We start from the raw sequence: 23,706 nt of genomic DNA, 5'->3' as shown, positions 1-23,706 counted from the left end.
TCACAAGACACAAACATGGATAAACATAAGGCATAAAAATCGAAAAACAGAAGAATAAAGAACAAGGAAATCAAGGAACGGGTCCACCTTAGTGATGGCGGCTCTTTCTTGCTCTTGAAGATCCTATGGAGTGCTTGAGCTCCTCAATGTCTCTTCCTTGTCTTTGTTGCTCCTCCCTCATGATTCTTTGGTCTTCTCTAATTTCATGGAGGAGAATGGAGTGTTCTTGATGCTCCACCCTTAGTTGTCCCATGTTGGAACTCAATTCTCCTAGGGAGGTGTTTAATTGCTCCCAAAAATTTTGTGGAGGAAAGTGCATCCCTTGAGGAATCTCAGGGATCTCATGGTGAGAGGGGTCTCTTGTGTACTCCATCCTTTTCTTGGTGATGGGCTTGTCCTCATCAATGGGGGTATCTCCCTCTATGTCAACTCCAACTGAATAACAGAGGTGACAGATGAGATGAGGAAAGGCTAACCTTGCCAAGGTGGAGGTCTTGTCCGCCACCTTATAGAGTTCTTGGGCTATAACCTCATGAACCTCTATTTCTTCTCCAATCATGATGCTATGAATCATGATGGCCCGGTCTATGGTAACTTCGGACCGGTTGCTAGTGGGAATGATTGAGCGTTGTATGAACTCCAACCATCCTCTAGCCACAGGCTTGAGGTCATGCCTTCTCAATTGAACCGGCTTTCCTCTTGAATCTTGCTTCCATTGTGCGCCCTCTTCACATATGGTTGTGAGGACTTGGTCCAACCTTTGATCAAAGTTGACCCTTCTAGTGTAAGGATGCTCATCTCCTTGCATCATAGGCAAGTTGAACGCCACCCTCACATTCTCCGGACTAAAATCCAAGTATTTCCCCCGAACCATAGTGAGATAATTCTTGGGATTCGGGTTCACACTTTGGTCATGGTTCTTGGTGATCCATGCATTGGCATAGAACTCTTGAACCATCAAGATTCCGACTTGTTGAATGGGGTTGGTGAGTACTTCCCAACCTCTTCTTCGGATCTCATGGCGGATCTCCGGATATTCACCCTTTTTGAGTGAAAAGGGGACTTCGGGGATCACCTTCTTCAAGGCCACAACTTCATAGAAGTGGACTTGATGCACCCTTGAGAGGAATCTATCCATCTCCCATGACTCGGAGGTGGAAGCTTTTGCCTTCCCTTTCCTCTTTCTAGAGGTTTCTCCGGCCTTGGATGCCATAAACGGTTATGAAAAAGCAACGCTTTTACCACACCAAACTTAGAATGTTTGCTCGTCCTCGAGCAAAAGAAGAAAGAATAGAGTAGAAGAAGAAGAAATGAGGAAGAGGGGGAAGGTTTGTGTGTTCGGCCAATAAGGGAAAGAAAGGGTGTTTAGGTTGTGTGAAAATGAAGGGTTGAAGAAGGGTATATATAGGAGAGAGGGGTGTAATGGTTCGGCCATGGAGGGTGGGTTTGGGAGGGAAAGTGGTTTGAATTTGAAGGGTGAGGTTGGTGGGGATTTATGAAGGATGGATGTGAGTGGTGAAGAGAAAGATGGGATTTGATAGGTGAAGGGTTTTGGGGAAGAGGTATTGAGGTGATTGGTGAGTGGGGGAAGAAGAGAGAGAGTGATGGTGGGGTCCTGTGGGGTCCACAGATCCTGTGGTGTCAAGGAAAAGTCATCCCTGCACCAAATGTTGCTCAAAATCACGTTTGAGCTATTTCTGGCGTTAAACGCCGGGCTGGTGCCCATTCCTGGCGTTTAACGCCAGGTTGTTGCCCTTTACTGGCGTTTAACGCCAGTCTGGTGCCCCTTTCTGGCGTTAAACGCCCAGAATGGTGCCAGACTGGGCGTTAAACGCCCAACAGCTAGCATTACTGGCGTTTGAACGCCAGCTTCTTCTCCTCCAGGGTGTGCTGTTTTTCTTCCTGTTTTTCATTCTGTTTTTGCTTTTTTCATTGTTTTTGTGACTTCTTATGATCATCAACCTACAAAAAAGATAAAATAACAAAAGGAAATAGTTAGCTATAAAACATTGGGTTGCCTCCCAACAAGCGCTTCTTTAATGTCATTAGCTTGACAGAGGACTCTCATGGAGCCTCAGAAGTGCTCAGAACCGTGTTGGAACCTCCCAACACCAAACTTAGAGTTTGAATGTGGGGGTTCAACACCAAACTTAGAGTTTGGTTGTGGCCTCCCAACACCAAACTTAGAGTTTGACTGTGGGGGCTCTGCTTGGCTCTGTTTTGAGAGAAGCTCTTCATGCTTCCTCTCCATGATGATAGAGGGATGTCCTTGGGCCTTAAACACCAAGGATTCTTCATTCACTTGAATGATCAACTCTCCTCTATCAACATCAATCACAGCTTTTGCTGTGGCTAGGAAGGGTCTGCCAAGGATGATGGATTCATCCATGCACTTCCCAGTCTCTAGGACTATGAAGTCAGTAGGAATGTAATGGTCTTCAATCTTCACCAAAACATTCTCTACAAGTCCATGAGCTTGTTTTCTTGAATTGTCTGCCATCTCTAATGAGATTCTTGCAGCTTGCACCTCAAGGATCCCTAATTTCTCCATTACAGAGAGGGGCATGAGGTTTACACTTGACCCTAAGTCACACAAGGCCTTCTTGAAGGTCATGGTGCCTATGGTACAAGGTATAGAAAACTTCCCAGGATCCTGCCTCTTTTGAGGCAGTTTCTGCCTAGACAAGTCATCCAGTTCTTTGGTGAGCAAGGGAGGTTCATCCTCCCAAGTCTCATTTCCAAATAACTTGTCATTCAGTTTCATGATTGCTCCAAGGTATTTAGCAACTTGCTCTTCAGTGACATACTCATCCTCTTCAGAGGAAGAATACTCATCAGAGCTCATGAATGGCAGAAGTAAGTCCAATGGAATCTCTATGGTCTTATTTTGAGCCTCAGATTCCCATTGGAACTCAGAGGAGATTGGTACACGCTCACTGAGGTCTTCCTCAGTGGCGTCCTCCTCTTCTCTTTCCTCTCCATATTCGGCCATATCTATGGCTTTGCACTCTCCTTTTGGATTTTCTTCTGTATTACTTGGGAGAGTGCTAGGAGGGAGTTCAGTGACTTTCTTGCTCAGCTGACCCACTTGTCCTTCCAAATTTCTGATGGAGGACCTTGTTTCATTCATGAAACTTTGAGTGGTCTTTATTAGATCAGAGACCATTGTTGCTAAGTCAGAAGTATTCTGCTTAGAACTCTCTATCTGCTGCTGAGAAGATGATGGAAAAGGCTTGCCATTGCTAAACCTGTTTCTTCCACCATTATTGTTATTGAGACCTTGTTGAGGTCTCTCTTGATTCTTCCATGAGAAATTGGGGTGATTTCTCCATGAAGAATTGTAGGTGTTTCCATAGGGTTCTCCTAGGTAATTCACCTCTTCCATAGAAGGGTTCTCAGGATCATAGGCTTCTTCCTCAGATGAAGCTTCCTTAGTACTGCTTGGTGCATTTTGCATTCCAGACAGACTTTGAGAAATCAAATTGACTTGTTGAGTCAATATCTTGTTCTGAGCCAATATGGCATTCAGAGTGTCAATCTCAAGAACTCCTTTCTTCTGACTAGTCCCATTGTTCACAGGATTCCTTTCAGAAGTGTACATGAATTGGTTATTTGCAACCATTTCAATCAATTCTTGAGCTTCTGCAGGCGTCTTCTTCAGATGAAGAGATCCTCCAGCAGAGCTATCCAAAGACATCTTGGATAGTTCAGAGAGACCATCATAGAAAATACCTATGATGCTCCATTCAGAAAGCATGTCTGAAGGACATCTTCTGATTAATTGTTTGTATCTTTCCCAAGCTTCATAGAGGGATTCTCCATCCTTCTGTCTGAAGGTCTGGACTTCCACTCTAAGCTTACTCCATCTTTGTGGTGGAAAGAACTTTGCCAAGAAGGCATTGACTAGCTTTTCCCAAGAGTCCAGGCTTTCTTTAGGTTGAGAATCCAACCATATTCTAGCTCTGTCTCTTACAGCAAAAGGGAATAGCATCAGTCTGTAGACCTCAGGGTTAACCCCATTAGTCTTGACTGTGTCACAGATTTGCAAGAATTCAGCTAAGAACTGATGAGGATCTTCCATTGGAAGTCCATGGACCTTGCAATTCTGTTGCATTAGAGAAACTAATTGAGGCTTAAGCTCAAAGTTGTTTGCTCCAATGGCAGGGATAGAGATGCTTCTCCCATAGAAATCAGGAGTAGGTGCAGTGAAGTCACCCAGCACCTTCCTTGCATTGTTGGCATTGTTGTTGTTTTCGGCTGTCATGTCTTCTTCTTCTTTGAAGAATTCGGTCAGGTCCTCTAAAGAGAGTTGTGCTTTGGCTTCTCTTAGCTTTCTCTTCAAGGTCCTTTCAGGTTCAGGGTCAGCTTCAACAAGAATGCCTTTGTCTTTGTTCCTGCTCATATGAAAGAGAAGAAAACAAGAAAATATGGAATCCTCTATGTCACAGTATAGAGATTCCTTGAGGTGTCAGAGGAAAAGAAAAGTAGAAGACAGAAGTAGAAAATTCGAACTTATCAAAGAAGATGGAGTTCGAATTTTGCATTAAAGAATAGTGTTAGTCCATGAATAGAAGGATGTGAGAAGAAGGGAAGTAATTTTCGAAAATTTAAGTAAAAGATTTTGAAATTAGAAATCAAAAAGATTTGATTGAAAACTTATTTAAAAAAAAAAAAGATGTGATTGAAAAATTATGGTTTTAAAAAGATATGATTGAAAAGATATGATTTGAAAACAATTTTAAAAGATATGATTTGAAAACAATTTGAAAAGATATGATTTGAAAATTAATGACTTGCCTAACAAGAAAAGATATGATTCAAACATAAAACCTTTCTTAATAGAAAAGGCAAAAAATGTTCAATCAAATCATTAATTGTTAGTAAGTATCTTTGAAAAAGGAAAGAAATTGATTTTGAAAACATTTGATTGAAAAGATATGATTTGAAAGAGATTTGGTTTTGAAAAACTTTGAAAACTTGAAAAAAAATTGATTTTGAAAACAAAATCTTCCCCCTAGCACCATCCTGGCGTTAAACGCCCAGAATGGTATACATTCTGGCGTTTAACGCCCAAAATGCTACCTCTTTGGGCGTTAAACGCCCAACCAGGTACCCTGGCTGGCGTTTAAACGCCAGTCTGCCTTCTTCACTGGGCATTTTTGAATGCTCAGCTTTTTCTGTATAATTCCTCTGCAGTATGTTCTGAATCTTCAATTCTTTGTATCATTGACTTGAAAAGACACAAATTAAAAATATTTTGGATTTTTAATAATCAAAATGCAACAAGAATCAATTAACAATGCATGCAAGACACCAATCTTAGCAGTTTGTGTGCTACTGACACTATATGAGACACATGAACACTCAAGTCAATAGAATTTAAAGATCAAAACAAGAAATATATGCATGGATTCGAAAAATATAACAAAAACATGCATTTGACACCAAACTTAAGATGAGACTCTAGACTCAAACAAGAAATATTTTTGGATTTTATGGTTTTGCAAATTTTTTTGTATTTTTCGAAAATTAAGTGGGAAAAGGTATCAAAATTCTTAATGAGAATTCCAGGAATCAGTGCAATGCTAGTCTAAGACTCCGGTCCAGGAATTAGACATGGCTTCACAGCCAGCCAAGCTTTCAAAGAAAGCTTCGGTCCAAAACACTAGACATGACCAAAGGTCAGCCAAGCCTTAGCAGATCACTGCTCCAAAAGCAAGATTGATTAAAATCAACAAGCTCTTGTGGTGATAAGTTGAAACCTCGGTCCAATCAGATTAGACATGGCTTCTCAGCCAGCCAGATTTCAACAAATCATCATGAAACTCTAGAATTCATCTTCAAGAATTTCGAAAAAAAATACCTAATCTAAGCAACAAGATGAACCGTCAGTTGTCCAAACTAGAACAATCCCAGGCATTGTTACCAAAAGCTTGCTCAAAACTTGAACAATCCCCGGCAACGGCGCCAAAAACTTGGTGCGCGAAATTGTGATCACTACAACTTCACACAACTAACCAGCAAGTGCACTGGGTCGTCCAAGTAATACCTTACGTGAGTAAGGGTCGATCCCACGGAGATTGTTAGCATTGAAGCAAGCTATGGTCATCTTGTAAATCTTAGTCAGGCAAACTCAAATGTATATGATGATGAACGAAAATAACATAGAAGATAAGGATAGTGATACTTATGTATATCATTGGTGTAAGAGCTTCAGACAAGTGTATGAAGATGCCTTCCCTTCCGTCTCTCTGCTTTCCTACTGCCTTCATCCAATCCTTCTTACTCCTTTCCATGGCAAGCTCGTATAGGGTTTCACTGTTGTCAGCAGCTACCTCCCATCCGCGCAGTGAAAGCTAATGCACGCACTCTGTCACAGTACTGCCAGTCACCGGTTTGGTTCCCTCCCCTACCGGAATAGAATCACTCTTTTGCGTCTGTCACTAACGCCCAGTAGGTTACAGGTTTGAAGCACGTCACAGTCATTCAGTCATTGAATCCTACTCAGAATACCACAGACAAGGTTAGACCTTCCGGATTCTCTTGAATGCCGCCATCAGTTCTTGCCTATACCACGAAGACTCTGATCTCACGGAATGGTTGGCTCGTTTGTCAGGCGAGCACTCGGTTGTCAGGCGATCAACCATGCATCGTGCAATCAGGAATCCAAGAGATATTCACTAAGCCTCAGATGCTTGTAGAACAAGAATGGTTGTCAGTCACCTTGTTCATGGGGTGAGAATGGTGATGGGCGTCAATCATCACCTTCATCATGTTGAAGAACAAGTGATATCTTGGTAAAAGAACAAGCGGAATTGAATGGAAGAATAATAGTAATTGCATTAATACTCGAGGTACAGCAGAGCTCCACACCTTAATCTATGGTGTGTAGAAACTCCACCGTTGAAAATACATAAGAACAAGGTCTGGGCATGGCCGAATGGCCAGCCTCCCAAAGAGGGTTCAATCATAAAAACATGATCAAAAGGCTCTCCCTAATACAATAGTAAAAGGTCCTACTTATAGAAAACTAGTACATAGATGAGTAAATGACATAAAAATCCACTTCCGGGCCCACTTGGTGTGTGCTTGGGCTGAGCAATGAAGCAATTTCGTGTAGAGACTCTCCTTGGAGTTAAACGCCAGCTTTAGTGCCAGTTTGGACGTTTAACTCCCAATTAGGTGCCAGTTCCGGCGTTTAACGCTGGAATTTCTTGAGGTGACTTTGAACGCCGGTTTGGGCCATCAAATCTTGGGCAAAGTATGGACTATTATATATTGCTGGAAAGCCCAGGATGTCTACTTTCCAACGCCGTTGAGAGCGCGCCAATTGGGCTTCTGTAGCTCCAGAAAATCCACTTCGAGTGCAGGGAGGTCAGAATCCAACAGCATCTGCAGTCCTTTTGAGTCTCTGGATCAGATTTTTGCTCAGGTCCCTCAATTTCAGCCAGAAAATACCTGAAATCACAGAAAAACACACAAACTCATAGTAAAGTCCAGAAAAGTGAATTTTAACTAAAAACTAATAAAAATATAATAAAAACTAACTAGATCATACTAAAAATCTACTAAAAACAATGCCAAAAAGCATACAAATTATCCGCTCATCACACACCATTCGCGGCCACGCGCTCAGCACGTCGAGCTCTACCTTTCTATCCGAAACAATTTCACTGGTGAGCCTCATATTTAGTTCAGAATCTCTACCCCTCTTTCTTTGGTGAAATTGAAAAGCTATAGTGAATCTTATCCAATTTTTGTATTCTAGGTTCAAGTTAGCTTTCAAAACTTGTGAGATCAAGCTATTGAGCATATGGGTATGGTAAGAATACCCTAACTCTAGGTCAATCTTGTATTTATAATGGAAAAATTGAAATTGGAACATGTATATGTATTACGTGTAGGTATATATGAATTGGAATTGAATTGGGAATACTTGGAGGCTTTTTGGTGGTCAAGGCTTGTTTGGGGCTGTTTTGATTGAGCTTGGAGGGGTTGTGATTTGTGTTGTGAGGCTGCCTTGGGTGAAACTAAGTGGTCGGCCAATGTATGGTTTAATTTTCGCACGTTTAATATTTACGATATTGTGAAAACTTAGGTTAGAGAAACCATAGGATAAGTTGAATTGTTTGTTGTATTTAATTATTAGCCTTGTAATGTTGTGGGAAAAGATTTGTTGGTGGATATATACTGGAATTATGAGGTGTGGAAGTTATTAATGGTATGCTCTTGTATTTATTTATGATGGATTATGGCTGGTGTTTGTTAATAAGGATGTAGAGTTGTGTTGTGGTGGTTTTGCATATGCTGTAACTAATTCTGTGATGATCGGAATTGCATGGAACCAAGTCCTGGTTAAACCACGGAATATTTAGAATTGAACTGGAGAATTTGGGATATTTTTGTTAAATATATGATTTATGTTGAATTTTCAAATTGTAGTCATGGAATCTGATTTTTACTGCATAATTTTTAGCAGCAGTAACTTGTTGGTTCTGCTGCAAATGTTTCAAAATGAATTTTGAAATGAAACCAATTTTACATAAAGCTTTAGTTCTATTATTTTAATGTCGTAAAATTTTAAAAATATGAATTTTTGAAATACGATGCATTATACAATAAAAGCCAGATTCTATTTTCTTATATCAGCAAACTTGAGAGTTTATAACTTCTAATTATGGTTAGCAGTTGTGATTTAAATTTCAGGGTTGTCCATGTTTTAATTAGTGAGTTATGGGACTTGGAAGAGGACATGTTCATTGGCTTTTAAAACAGAATTTTGCAGAAAGTTACTCAACTTCCAAGTTACATAACTCCCTCATTAAAAATGATTTTGACATCAAATCAATTGGAAATGAAACCTCGATAAATTAAATTGAACTATATTAATTTTTAAGGTGATTAGATTTAATTTTAACTTTATATGAAATTTTAGATATCGTATGCTGCTGCTGTTTTCTGGTTTCTAAGCACTGTAGAGCAGTCAGCGTTTCTCTTCTATTTCTGACGCTAGTTAAATCAGAAAATTATGATTTTTAATTTGTTAGAAAGCTTATTTCGAGATGAATGGCTGGACATAAAGTTTCCCTGATTCTGAATTTATTTGTTATATTAAAAACAGAAAAGAAATTAGAGTATCGAGGATGTCTTAGTGAAAGTCATGGGTCCGAGAAGTCAAAGATTAATCTTCGTGTTATGTGATTGATTTAATGTTAGAGTTGGGTCGATTTTAAGATGATTTGATATTAAAAAGGTTGAGAAGAGTTTGATAAATGGTTTGGTCAGGACCTGAAAAGGGTAAACGTGATGAGTTATAAAGGAATGATGTGAAAGCTAAATGAATACATGTTGCTATGGCTATAAAGAACGAATGTAAGGAAATGATGATGATAAATGTTGAGATTTGGGAATGAATGTGTGTGGCTGAAATGGTCGATATGGCAAGTTGAGGATGGAAGTTCCCTCTCTTAGCGTGATGCAGGTGTGGGGAAGGTGGAAAGGCACTCTCCTTCATATTATTTCCCGCACATTTTTCTATGGTTGCAAGGTGAAATGACACACTCCTTCGATGTGGAAAGGCACTCTCCTTCATGAAACCTCCAAAAGAAGGTGGAAAGGCATTCTCCTTCGTTTATGATCCTCCTGGAGATACGTAACGTAGAGACCAATGTCTGGGTTAGCTACCAGATGTGTCGGGTTCTGGCAAAGTAACTGACACGTGAGCTCACGGCCAGTAGGATAGACATTCATCATATGCATTTGTTTGTTTTGATTGTTATGCATTTCCTGGGTTTGCCTAATTGATATATATCACCTGCTACCTATTATACTTGCTACTTGTACTATCTACTCATTACTTGTGCGTGAACTTGTTTGGTTGCTTGTTTTTGTTACATTATGGATGATGGAGGGATGGAGGAAATGGAGAAATGGTTTGGTGCTAGATTAGGATTGAAATTGAGTAAGTTAGGTAGATTTAGAATACCTACCCCTGTTTATGGCTTCTGTTTAGTAATTAAGTTGGATAATTGAATAATGGAGTTCTAGGATTGCCTTTGGCATTCTCAGGACCTTATTTATTATACGCATGGCACTTTTACCATGCTGAGAACCTCCGGTTCTCATTCCATACTCTGTTGCTGTTTTTCAGATGCAGGTCGTGAGGCTCCTCGCTAGGCATCTGGATCTTGAAGCGAAGTAGTTCCTGGATGTCTTTTGGGTTTTTTTTTGTATTTGTGTATACATGTGTGTAGTTTACTCCCCAAGTAACATGTGTATGTTGCTCCTCTTAGAGGTTGAGGGAGAGATAGGAATTTATTTTGGTATTTCGGCGTATTTTGGGAATACCTATGTATGTTCATATGTATATATATATATATATATATATATATATATATATATATATATATATATATCCTCCGGCCAGCCTTAGCTTCGCAGGCTGAGTCAGGGGCTAGTTATACTGTTTCCTTGGATTTTCTTTACTCTTTTGTTTACTTTAATCTTTTTCCTATTAGGTTTCTTAGCACGCAAGTAATTCGATTCCTCGAGCATTGCGCTTTTTATTTTGCAAATTTGTCTTACCCGTTTTTCAAGGCTCCTAGTTAAGTATCTTTTTATTTTGCGCTTTTAGAAGTTGTAATACCATACTATCTCAGTCTTATTTCTTAAGCATAAGATTAAGTATAGTAGGGTGTTACATTATGGTATCAGAGTAGTTCGTTCCTATAGAGCCTAAGGATGGACTGAATATGCTATTGTGCATTCTCTGTGTATGTGTCTATGTGCTATTAAGATATCTAACTGATATATGTAGCATACATGTTCGTGAGCTTGCATTTGGGACTCTCTTAAGCACTAAACTTGAGATATTGAGACTGATCACCTTAATATCAATTGTTTGGTGTAAATAGGGACCAAATGTCGACTCGCGGATCCGAGCGAGGTAACTAGGAAAATCCTAGGACCAAACCAATGCGAGGACTCCGAGATGGAAGCTCGGGTGCTGGTACGAGCAACATAGATCAATACTATAGGTCCATTACCCTTACTGATTTCCTCAAGAGTGATCCACCCCGGTTTAATAGAAATGCCAATGCGTTAGAGGCTGATCGTTAGTTTCGAGATGTGGAGAGATTCTTATACACTCAGCACATACCGAAAGTACAGTCGGTGAAAATAGTGACTTACATGTTAGAGGGTGATACTGAGGAATGGTGACAGGAGATATATCACACCTTGCAGATAGAGTTAACAGATATCCCTTGGAGTAGATTCAAGATGGAATTTTACGGGAAATATTTCTTACATGCAATTCGCATTGCAAAAGAATTGGAGTTAATGCAACTGAAGTAAGAAAATATGTCTGTTGGTGACTATACCCGTGAATTCGACAACATGTGTCATCTCTCAAGAGTTTGTCAAGGAAATCCAACCGACTATGAGGCGTGGAAATGTGTTTAGTATGAGAAAGGGCTTAGAAGAGACATCTTTAACTGCGTGAGCCCGCAGGGGTTAATGAATTTTCCTGAATTGGTTATGGAAAGTCAATTCGTAGAACGTTACTCCATGAAGTCAACAATATTATAGGAAGGCTATAGAGAGACTACTCCGAATGAGCCGTATAGAGCCGGACTAGGCGTATGTTGTAAGTGCAGGAAGCCGGGGCATATAGCTCGAGATTGTCCACACAAGAAACGCCGGGATGCAGTCGAATCCGATCTTCAGACCCGAGGTAACCATAAGCTAGCAGTTGAGTTTTTAACTACCTTGGGTATCATTAATGTATGTATGATCCATTTGTAAAGCACGACAAGTTTTGATGATCATGGAGTCCGAACCGATGGTTAGTCGAAGACTATAAGCTGTTGAGATGGAGCGATACTTAGCTAATTTAGACGAGTGGCTAGGTTCTTAGAAGATAAGAATCAGAATGATGAAATGGAAGCCGGGTGAATTATACCTAAGGAATTGGAACCGTTGAGAGCTATGCAGAGTTACCGTTTGAAATCCAGCGATGTTAAGATTTCGAGGAAAAGGAATAGAGCGAGTTCAATCTTTAGTTGTTAATTGATCGAGAGACAAGTAGAGGTGAGACCGAATTCCTATACGAAAGAGTTTCCAAGACCATTCTTGAAGATGTACCAAAATTTCCACCTTAGAGAAAGCATAAGTTGGTCATAGATGTTGTGTCAAAAATTGGATCAGTGTTGATTGCACCACAAGTAAAGACATTATTAGAATCAGTAGAGTTCAAGACCGAGTTAAAGAGAGTATTGGAAGAGAGGATTGTCCAACTAAGTCTTTCTTTGCGAGAGCGTGCCAGCTAATATTCACGACTTAATCTAACCTTTCTCTTATAGCTTGGATTGAAAGTTCTATCTTGAACCATCTCTTGTAAAAGCCCAACTCATTGTTCTTCCGATCTTGTTCCTTACTCGTACAAAGCTTGTCTCTTTTGAATTCAGCTTGAACTCATCCTAATATAATCACATAACTTTTGAATCATGGTGACCTGCGGTGCGTGAAGTTGCTCTCTTGTGGAAACTCACATTCCTTTCAAGCCAACTAGAACCTATTCAATCCAATATGCCTTATTCTTTCTATTTAAGCTTTGATTCGAACTTCTTTCTGAAATGCAACTAGGTTTCTCTTCTTGTGCATCCCATTAGTTTTGTACAACTCCGGTTAACTGTATGCAAGACTTTCTTTTGAATTCTTGTGAACACCGTTCGCGCTACTCGTTCATCCCTTTGAACATAACTTTTGTTTAAAAAATAAACTCGTATTGGATTTTGCGTCACGCATAACTCTTAGATTCAATTATTTGAGTGTCAATCCTTTAGGGCAAGACTTTGGAACATGAAAGTAAACAAGTAACATTATGAAGGAATTCAAAACCTTAATCCTTGCCTATCGTATCGCTCGTGACTAGATAGATGCAATGAGGTGCACCGTGTGAATAAAATACCAAGATACGATGAAAGCCTTCGAGTCATGGAAAGAAGATCTATCCTTATGCCAATACTTGTATCACTTGAACCTAATGAACCATTTGGGAATTTATTACGAGGCATTATTGGAAAACTTAAGATGCGTGCCGAAATGACATTGTGAGATCGTAGCAAACACCTTAAGCAAGAAGTTTCTAAGGGATTCTTGGACGCTATTTCCAAAGGAGAAAATGTTAGATGAGTTAAAGTTCTAAGTTGGAGAGTGAGAGTGTAGTTGGAAGGGTCAGACTAAATCCATTGCCAGTTTACAACATGGTAAACAAAAGGGAACTAAGAAGAGATTTATATGGCTAATGCCGAAAAGAGAGATCGTAGAGTTAAGGACTTAGAGAGTGCAATAATGGTGATAAGGAGCTACTAAGAGTACTAAAGCCGGTTGAATCAAGAAGATACCAAGAGAGGGTTATGTGTCAAAATCGGAAATTGAAATGAGAAACTATTGTCCAAAGCTTATAAGAGAGGATTTTCAAATTTACCTTAATATTTCTAAATCCTACCACGAATCCAAGAAGATATTTTGAGCAGCCAAAAGTGAAGACGAAGTGGCAATCTATGTAATTACGAGTTTGACGCATGAGAAAGAAAAGAGAGACCACCAGGAGCTGTGTAGAATGCTACAACCATCGAAGGTTCTACATTAAGGGTAATAGAGAATAGCCATTGATTTCATAATAGGTTGCCAAGAACTAGGACAAAAGGTGATACTGTTTGGGAACTGTAGATCAAGTGACAAAGCTAGCCTATTTTGCCCATCAGAGTAAACTACTGATTGGGGATATCAAAGAGACTATACATCAGAGAGAACGTAAGACTTCACAGTATGCTAAACACCTTTGAATTAACCGAAAATCGGAATATCGAACGTCTTAGTTCCTAAATTTCACAGCCGAGACAACGAAGGAAGAGTTACGCAAATTTGAGTTAGAATTTTCACTATGAAAGCCGACAAAAGAGTTAGGCGGAACTAAGAAGAAGACTTCTCAAGTTAGAAGGAAGAAGATACCTGTTCCGAGGGTTACCTGAAACGTGTAGCTCGGTCGTCTGGAGAGACCCGAGGTGGGGGGTCAGTGGCCCGAGCTTGATATGCAGAGCGGTTGGTGGTTGTACCTGCAATGACACTCCGATGCTTAAGTTAGCATGGGTCCAAGCAGATATGTGTAGAATGTGAATGAATGCCATACCTGGGTGCTCCAGTGTATTTATAGTAGTTGGCCGTGATCTTCCCTAGATAAGATATTCTTATCTTATCTTATCTTTTTGGGAGTTTTATCTCTATCTTTGTAGAACCGCCTTTTCTAGGCCTTTTCGGCCTTTAGGCTTTGGGCTGCGTTCCTTTTGATGGGCCTTCCTTGCTTTATTGTCCGAGGTCCGACCTTGAGGCGTGAGCCTTAGGACGAGGTCGGACCTTTTATGGATTCTCCGAGTTGGAGGAGCCCGGTCAGGGTATGAACAGTGCCCCTGCCCGAGTTCGTCCTTTTTTGGAAGGTCGAGCTCGGGCATAGTAGTTTTTCAAAATTCAAAAATGGCCGTTCCTGCATTTATTGCATTTTACCGTTTCTCCTCGATTTCCGTTCGGGTTTTGTGAAGGCTTTATTTATTTGCCCCTTTTCTTCTTTTTCTGCGTTTTTGTTTTTCTACTACCTTTTCGAGCATTGCTTCTTCTTTCTCTTTGCTCTACTTCCCCGAATCTCTCCGTGTGTCTTTCTGGGATTTCCTCTGTGCCGTCGTTCTCCTTGCTTCGGAGCTTGTCGTCCTCGTTTCTTTCTTCCAGGTTTGTTCCCATGTTTCTCTTTTCTTGTGTACATGTGCTTCTGTTCTTTGTGTGGCTCTTGTTTGTTTCTTTTTCTTTATGCCTGGGTTGCCCCGAAAAGAGGCGCCGCCATTGCTTGTTGTTTGTATATGGGGGGGGGGGCTCTTTTTGTTCTCTGGTATGTTTTGTTCCGGGTTGCCGCATTTACTTCGTGGGTTTTTGTTTCTTGCTTTGCTGAATGGGTTTTCGCTGTCTTCTTTATGTGATTTTGCTTGCTGTTGTATTCTTCTTTGTAGGTAAGAATTTTATGTCTCGAAAGGTTCTTCAAGCGATGTCGACTAAAATTCCATGTGGTCTTGATTGGGTAGACCCTCTTCCTCTAAAAGTCCCTTCTGTGGTAGATTCTGAGTATTTAGCTAGGTTCCGTAGGCATTGTAGCATATGTGAAAATAGAGAGTCTGAGAGGGATTATGAACTAGTAGCCCCGGATTCTGAGGAGAGAGTGTGCTTCCCGCCCCTAGATAGTTCCGAGAAGCTCTTCTTTTATGCTTATGATTGTTTTTTCTCTAAGCTGAGTGTCCGACTTCCTTTCACCGATCTGGAGTCTGAGGTGTTATGGTCTTGTAATCTTGCTCCTACGCAGCTCCATCCAAATTCTTGGGCGTTTTTAAAGCTGTTTCAACTTTTATGTCAGTTCTTGGGCGTTGCTCCCTCTATTTCTCTTTTTTCCTACTTGTTTGTGTTGACAAAGCCAGGGTCGGGTGGAGGGAAGGTATCTTGGGTTTCTTTTAGGGCTAACCAGGGAAGGAAGTTTTGCACTCTGTATGATGAGTCCTTTCATGATTTTAAGAACTTCTATTTCAAGGTCCGGGCTATTGGAGACGTCCGACCTTTCTTTTTGGATGAGAGTGGGGAGCCTTCTTTTCCTCTTTGTTGGCAGGAGAAAGTAGTGTCTACTAAGTATACCCTTGAGAGTCTAGATGAGGTGGAGCAGGCCTTTGTGGGTGTGGTACGCAGTTTATGGGGTCGGGCACCTCACTTGGACACGAAGAAAATGTTGGAGGATCCAAGCCTTCTCCGTTCCGAGTTAGGTAGTTCCCGACCCTCCGAGAGTATTTTTGCTTTTTTTGTTTTGGTGGAATTTCTGTTTTTGGTGATCCTTTTTCTTTTAATTTTGCAGAGATGTCTTCTCAGACGGATTCTATGAAGTTCCTTCGTCGGACGAAGAAGTCCGTGGCTGCTCGGAATATTGAGGCTGAGGCTTCTGCCCGATCTTCTCCGAAGAAGATTACCGTGGGTGTCACTACTCGGTCGAAGGCTATTCCGACTCCCCAATTCCGAGCTATAAATCAAGATCCTCCGACCTCTGGACCCGGTCACTCTTCCCCGCCTTCGTCCTCGGGTCCTCTTCCCAAGAAACAGAAGACCTCACAAGAGCTTGCGGGTTTTAATGACAAGGATTTTGATGCTCTTGGTTGGATTGAACAGCACATTCTCCCTCAGACCTTTATTTCTACTGATGATGTGTCTATGGAGCATCATTTTCAGTATATGGCGCGGAGTTGTGTCCGGATGGCTAGTCTTCATGCCGCTATTGCCCGGGAGTTTAAGAAATCCCCCCTTGGTGCGACCAGCTCCCGACTTGAGAAGACTCAGTCTGAGTTCGAGAGGATTAGTGAACTGAAGGCTGCTAGGATTACTGAGCTGGAGGCGTCTCTGGAGAAGGAGAAAGCTAAAGCTACCGCGGCTGTGGCGGCAGCGAAAGCTTCTGAGGAGATGGCGAAGGCGGCGACGGAGAATTATACTCGGACATATGCCGAGCTCGTGGAGACAAAGGAGAGATTACAATCTGCTCAGGATGATTTTTACGAGCTAGAAGGTCATGTGGCTAAGGGTATGGATGCTATGTTTGAAAATTTGAAGGCTCAGGTCCGGGTTCTTGCTCCTGACCTGGATCTGAGCTTATTTAGTACGGATAACGTTGTTGTGGAGGGAAAGATTGTTCCTGCTCCCAACGAGGATGAGGTTCCGGTGTGCGACCCCAAAGTTCTGGTTGCGAACCCGACTTCACCTTTGGACGGGGATGGATCTGGTGTGGAGGTTTTAAACCGAGATGACGGTGCTGTCGATGCTGTCCCGATCTCTATGTTTCCTCCGCAGCCTTCTGTTAATGTGGAGTCCGGAAAGGACCTTGATTCTCTGTAATCCTTTTATCTTTGGTTTTTTGCCCGGCCTGTGGGCTCTTTTGTTTTTGGAGGGTTTCTGTGGACGCTTTGGACACCTTTTCGCTTTTAGCTACTTGTAGTAACTTTTTAGCTTATTATGCGGTGTTTTGTTCGCGTTTTGACTTTTTGCTCCGCTTTATGCTTTTTTAGTTGTTTTTGGATAACAACTTTTTAGCTAGCGCTTTTTCTTTGAAACTTTGTTTTTTCCTTTTGATTTCGTTTTATCGCTCGTACTTTTAGTTGTTTTTGTATAGCAACTTTTTAGTAAGCGTTTCGAAATCATTGTTTTTGCCGTTTTAAGGCTTCTTTCTCGGATCCGGGCTTTTTCTCGGACTTCGGGTGGAGTGGTCGAGTACTTCCCTTCGTTGGGTCCGACCTTGTCGTGGGTCGGCCTTTTAAGTTATTTTTGTAATCTCTTTTTATTTGGCTTTTTGAGCCTTTTCAGAGTTGCTTTTATAACTTCTCACATTAATTTGAACCTCGTCGCTTTATCTTTGCCGACCTTGTGTGGTCTCTTGGCAATGATTTTTTGCGTTTTGTCGAGCATAAATTAATGCGCCTTGGCGGGGTACTTTTCAGGATTTATTTCATCGCGAGGAAGGAGAAAAGAGAATAGAAAAATTTGATTAGTGTTTAAAAAAGAAAGAATATTTACAGAGTGTTTACCCTTGACTAGGTCGGGTGCCTTACTTGACCGGGTGTCTCATTAAAAAACCCTTGTAGGGAAAAAGAGTACACCTTGGGTTATCTTTTTCTAGCTGTAGTATCGTCTTAGATTACAGGCGTGCCAGGCCCTGGGCAACTCATTGCCTTCTAGGTCAGATACTTTGTAATAGCCTGTTCCTAAGACTTCTGTTACTTTGTAGGGCCCTTTCCAATTTGCAGCTAGCTTTCCTTCTCCTGACTTTTGTGTTCCGATGTCATTTCAGATTAGAATCAGGTCGTGAATGGAGAAGCTTCGTTTTATTACCTTCTGATTGTATCTGAGGGCCGTTCGCCGTTTTAAGGCTTCTTCTCGGATCCGAGCTCTTTCTCGGACCTCGGGGAGGAGGTCGAGTTCCTCTCTTTGTGCCTGCGGGTTACCTTTTTCGTTGTAGAAGATGGTTCTAGGTGACCCCTCATCTATTTCGATAGGAATCATTGCCTCCATCCCATAAGCTAGTCGGAATGGCGATTCTCCCGTTGTAGAGTGTGGAGTTGTCCGATATGCCCATAGCACCTGGGGGAGCTCCTCGGCCCATGCCCCTTTGGCTTCTTGTAGTCTTCGTTTTAACCCGGCCAAGATGACTTTATTTGCAGCCTCTGCTTGTCCATTGGCTTGTGGGTGCTCGACTGAGGTGAATTGCTGTTTGATTTTTAGTTCGGCTACCAAGTTCTGAAAACTTGTATCCGTGAACTGTGTTCCATTGTCTGTTGTGATGGAGTAGGGGACTCCGAACCTTGTGACGATGTTTTTGTATAGGAATTTGCGGCTTTTCTGAGCCGTGATGGTGGCTAAGGGTTCAGCTTCGATCCATTTTGTGAAGTAGTCGACCCCTACTATGAGGTATTTGACTTGCCCCGGTCCTTGGGGAAACGGGCCGAGTAGGTCAAGTCCCCATTTTGCGAAGGGCCATGGTGCGGTGATGCTGATAAGGTCTTCGGGTGGTGCCTTGTGAAAATTGGCGTGTTTTTGGCAGGGGGGCATATTTTCACAAATTCCGTTGCGTCTCTTTGCAAGGTCGGCCAGTAGAACCCGGCTCGGACTACTTTCTTGGATAATGCCCGAGCTCCGAGGTGGTTTCCACACATGCCTCCGTGGACTTCTTCGAGGACGCTTTTTGTTTCTGAGGTCGGGACGCACCTAAGGAGGGGTTTTGAGAATCCTCTTCTGTATAATACGTCGTGAATTAGTGTATAATTCTGGGCGTCTTTCGTGAGTCTTTTAGCTTCCTTTCTTTCGGCGGGGAGAGTTCCTGACTTCAGGTAGTTGAGTATGGGGGTCATCCATCCTTGCTGTTGGTTGGATATATTTAGCGTTTCTTCCTCTCTTAGCACGGAGGGGGATTGTAAGGTTTCCTGGAGGAGACTTCTGTTGTTGCCTCCGGGCTTGGTGCTGGCAAGTTTTGAGAGGGCGTCTTCCCGGGCGTTTTGTTCCCGAGGTATGTGCTGAATCTGTATCTCTGAAAAGTGGCGTAATTGTGCCTGTGTTTGGTCCAGGTATTTTTTCATATTTGGGTCTTTGGCCTGGTAGCTTCCATTTACTTGTGATGTGACGACCTGGGAGTCGCTGAAGATCGTGACTTTCTGGGCTCCGACCTCTTCGGCTAGCTTTAGACCTGCTAGTAGGGCCTCGTATTCGGCTTGGTTGTTCGAAGCCTGGAACTCGAATTTTAGGGACAGTTCTATCCGCGTTCCTTGGTCGCTTTCGAGTATAACCCCGGCTCCGCTTCCAGTTTTGTTTGAGGACCCGTCGACATATAGGTTCCATGAGAGTGGGGTTCCAGGGGTCTCAGTGTATTCTGCGATGAAGTCGGCTAGATACTGAGATTTTATGGCAGTCCGGGTTTCATAGTGGAGGTCGAACTCGGACAGTTCCACCGCCCATTGCAGTATTCGTCCTGCCAGGTCTGTTTTTTGGAGGATGTGTCTCATGGGTTGGTTTGTCCGAACTTTGATGGTATGGGCTTGAAAGTAGGGACGGAGTCTCCGAGCTGTGAATACTAGGGCGTAGGCGAATTTTTCTATCTTCTGATAGTCATCATTCGGCCCCTTGTAGTGCCTTGCTTACAAAGTATATGGGGTGTTGTCCTTGGTCATTTTCTCGTATTAACGCTGAGGCGACTGCTCGATTTCCGACCGAGAGGTATAGTACGAGTTCTTCTCCTTTTAAAGGTCGAGTTAGGATTGGTGGCTGCCCAAGGAATTCCTTAAATTCTTGAAAGGCTTTCTCGCACTCCGGGGTCCATGAGAAGGGTTTCCCTTTCTTTAGGAGTGAGTAGAGAGGTAGTGACTTTATTGCTGATCCTGCCAAGAATCTTGATAGGGCGGCTAGCCTTTCATTCAGTTGTTGTACTTCTTTGACACACGTCGGGCTCTTCATATTGAGTATCGCTTGGCATTTGTCCGGGTTTGCTTCGATGCCCCTTTGAGTCAGCATGAAGCCTAAGAACTTTCCGGCTTCTGCGGCGAAGGTGCACTTTGTCGGGTTGAGTCTCATGTTGTGTTTTCTGAGGGTGCCGAAGATACTGGTGAGGTCGGTCAGCAAGTTTCTGTCTTCTTGTGTCTTTACCTGCATGTCGTCGACATACACCTCCAGCTGTAGTCCGATGTGCTCTGAGAACACTTTGTTCATTAGCCTCTGGTAGGTTGCCCCTGCGTTCTTCAGCCCGAAGGGCATTACTACGTAGCAGTAGTTTGCCTTTGGGGTTATGAACGAGGTCTTTTCTTGGTCGGGTCCGTACATCGGGATTTGATTGTATCCTGAGTATGCGTCCATGAAGGAGAGATATCTATAGCCTGAGGCTGCGTCTACTAAGGCGTCGATGTTTGGTAGTGGATATGGGTCTTTGGGGCAGGCTTTGTTGAGATCCGTGTAATCGACGCACATCCTCCATTTTCCGTTGGGCTTTTTTACCAGGACCACGTTTGCGAGCCATAGGGGGTATTTTACTTCCCTAATGAACCCTGCATCTAGTAGTGCTTGTACTTGTTCTTCTATTGCTTGCATGCGCTCGGGTCCGAGCTTTCGGCGCCTTTGTTGGACAGGTCGGGATCCCGGGTAAACTGATAGCTTATGGCACATCAGGTCGGGGCTTATTCCTGGCATGTCGGAGGCTTTCCAGGCGAAGAGGTCGGAATTCTCCCTTAAGAGGGTTATGAGTTCCTCTTTTAGGCTCGTTTCGAGGTTTGCTCCTATGTTTGTTATTTTTTCAGGTGTGTTCCCAATCTGGACCTTTTCGGTCTCTCCCTCTGGTTGTGGCCGAAGATCTTCTCGGGATTGAACTCGTCCGAGTTCTATCGTGTTGACCTCCTTCCCTTTTAGGCTCAGGCTTTCGTTGTAGCATCGCCGCGCTAGTTTTTGGTCACCTTTTAGGGTAGCGATTCCTTTTGCGGTAGGGAACTTCATACAGAGGTGTGGGGTCGAGACTATAGCTGCCAATCTGTTTAGGGTTGGTCGCCCGATGAGGGCATTGTATGCTGAAGTGACGTCGACTATAATATAGTCGATGCTTAATGTTTTAGATTGCTCGCCTCTTCCAAAGGTAGTGTGTAGCGAGATGTATCCTAAAGGATGGATCGGAGTATCCCCTAGTCCAAATAGGTCGGTGGGATAGGCCTTTAGTTCTTTTTCTTCAAGTCCGATCTTGTCGAAGGCCGTTTTGAACAGGATATCTGCTGAGCTTCCCTGGTCAATCAGGGTTCGATGTAAGTTGGCGTTTGCTAGGATAATAGTGATTACCATTGGATCGTCGTGTCCGGGAATTATCCCTTGAGCATCTTCTCGGGTAAATGAGATAGTAGGTAATTCGGGCAGGGGACTGTCTTCTCGGACGTGATAGACTTCTTTGAGGTGTCTTTTTCGCAAAGATTTAGATGTTCCTCCGCCTGCAAAACCTCCGTTTATCATGTGAACATGTCTTTCAGGGGTTCGCGGGGTTTGTTCGGCCCGATCTTCGTTGTCTCCCCGCCTTCTCTTCCTGGTCTCTTCTCCTTTCTCTGCTATGTATCTGTCGAGTTTTCCTTCTCTGGCTAGCTTTTCTATAACATTTTTTAGGTCGTAGCAGTCGTTAGTAGAATGACCGTAGAGCCTGTGATATTCACAGTATTCGGACCGATCTCTCCCCGCTTTTTTGTGTTTTAGCGGTCGGGGCGGTGGGATCTTTTCGGTGTGGCATACTTCTCTGTAGACGTCTACCAGCGAGACTCGGAGGGGGGTGTAGTTGTGGTACTTCCGTGGCTTGTCCGAGTTGGGTTCTTCTTTTTTCTTCTATTCCCGATCCCGATCTCGGGGTGGGTAGGTTGATTCCTTCCTAGCAGAGTCTCTTAGCCGGGAGGTTTCCTCCATGTTGATATATTTTTCTGCCCGCTCCTGCACCTCGTATAGGGAGGTCGGGTATCGTTTGGATAGGGATTGGCTAAACGGTCCCTCTTTTAGGCCGTTTGCTAGTCCCATGATGGCTGCTTCAGTGGGCAAGTGTTGTATGTCCAGGCAGGCTTTGTTGAATCGCTCCATGTATTCTCGGAGAGTTTCTTGGTTACCTTGTTTGATCCCGAGTAGACTGGGGGCATGTTTTGTCTTGTCCTTTTGAATAGAGAATCTTGTTAGGAATTTTTTGGTTAGGTCTTCGAAGCTGGTGATCGATCTTGGTGGCAGGTTGTCGAACCACTTCATGGCTGACTTGGTGAGAGTGGTGGGGAAGGCTTTGCACCGAATCGCGTCGGAGGCGTCGACTAGGTACATTCTGCTTCTGAAGTTGCTGAGGTGATGACTTGGATCGGTGGTGCCGTTGTAGAGGTCCATATCGGGTGGTTTGAAGTTTCGCGGTACCTTCTCCTTCATGATCTCTTGTGTGAAGGGATCGTGGTTGCCCTCGGTGGTGGTGCCGCGTTCCGTCCGGTCTTTCAGGTTGGCCTCTATTTTCCGCAGTTTTTCTTCCAATTCTCTGCGCTTTCGAGCCTCCCTTCTCAGATCTTGTTCGGTTTCCTTCTGCTTCTTTATGTCCTCTTCGAGTTGTTTCAGTCGGTTTTGTTGTGCCCGGACTGCTTCTAGAATTTCCGAGCTCTTTTCATTTTCGGAATTTTGTGGATCTTTGTTTGGGAGTGATGTCTTTGGGCGATTCTGTTTGTTTCCTCCTGGAGTGCGTGGTGATAGAGGGTTGTCCGGTCGTTCTCCGGTATCGATTTCGTCCTCTTGTTCAGATGTTGCGTGGTCATTGTTGAGAGGATCGTCCGCCATGGTAGGGGGATGACTTCCAGGTCCCCGGCAACGGCGCCAATGTTCCGAGGGTTACCTGAAACGTGTAGCTCGGTCGTCTGGAGAGACCCGAGGTGGGGGGTCAGTGGCCCGAGCTTGATATGCAGAGCGGTTGGTGGTTGTACCTGCAATGACACTCCGATGCTTAAGTTAGCATGGGTCCAAGCAGATATGTATAGAATGTGAATGAATGCCATACCTGGGTGCTCCAGTGTATTTATAGTAGTTGGCCGTGATCTTCCCTAGATAAGATATTCTTATCTTATCTTATCTTTTTGGGAGTTTTATCTCTATCTTTGTGGAACCGCCTTTTCTAGGCCTTTTCGGCCTTTAGGCTTTGGGCTGCGTTCCTTTTGATGGACCTTCCTTGCTTTATTGTCCGAGGTCCGACCTTGAGGCGTGAGCCTTAGGACGAGGTCGGACCTTTTATGGATTCTCCGAGTTGGAGGAGCCCGGTCAGGGTATGAACAATACCTATTCCTAAAGATCATTTCAACGAACTAGAATCGGATGACCAATAAAAAACTAAAAAGCTAAATCCTCGTCACATCGGACCAGTGGCGTATAGGATCACTTTACCACTACATCGTTCGAACCTGCATGACGTGTTTCACATATTGTAGCTTCATAAATACACTTTCGATCCTAGTCATCTCCTAGAACCAGAATCAGTTCAAGCAAGAGAAGATCTGACGCTTCCAGTAACTCCGGTTAGGATTGATGATACCAACATCAAGCATCTACGTGGAAAGGAGGTTTCCT

The 23,706-nt window shown here is 43.0% G+C and overlaps 1 non-coding gene across 1 annotated transcript; it reads left to right on the top strand.

Annotated features, from left to right (window-relative positions):
* The first annotated feature begins 3,751 nt into the window (after positions 1–3,751).
* LOC130953376 (small nucleolar RNA R71) lies at positions 3,752–3,859 on the top strand. The gene has a single exon (XR_009075546.1). It is a non-coding gene; the product is annotated as a small nucleolar RNA R71 (small nucleolar RNA).
* The last annotated feature ends 19,847 nt before the right edge of the window (positions 3,860–23,706 follow it).

Source organism: Arachis stenosperma, chromosome 9 (genome assembly GCF_014773155.1).
Source record: "Arachis stenosperma cultivar V10309 chromosome 9, arast.V10309.gnm1.PFL2, whole genome shotgun sequence".
Classification (NCBI taxonomy): Eukaryota; Viridiplantae; Streptophyta; class Magnoliopsida; order Fabales; family Fabaceae; genus Arachis; species Arachis stenosperma.
Note: the sequence above shows the minus strand (reverse complement) of the source record. Positions and strands in the feature narration are given on the sequence as shown.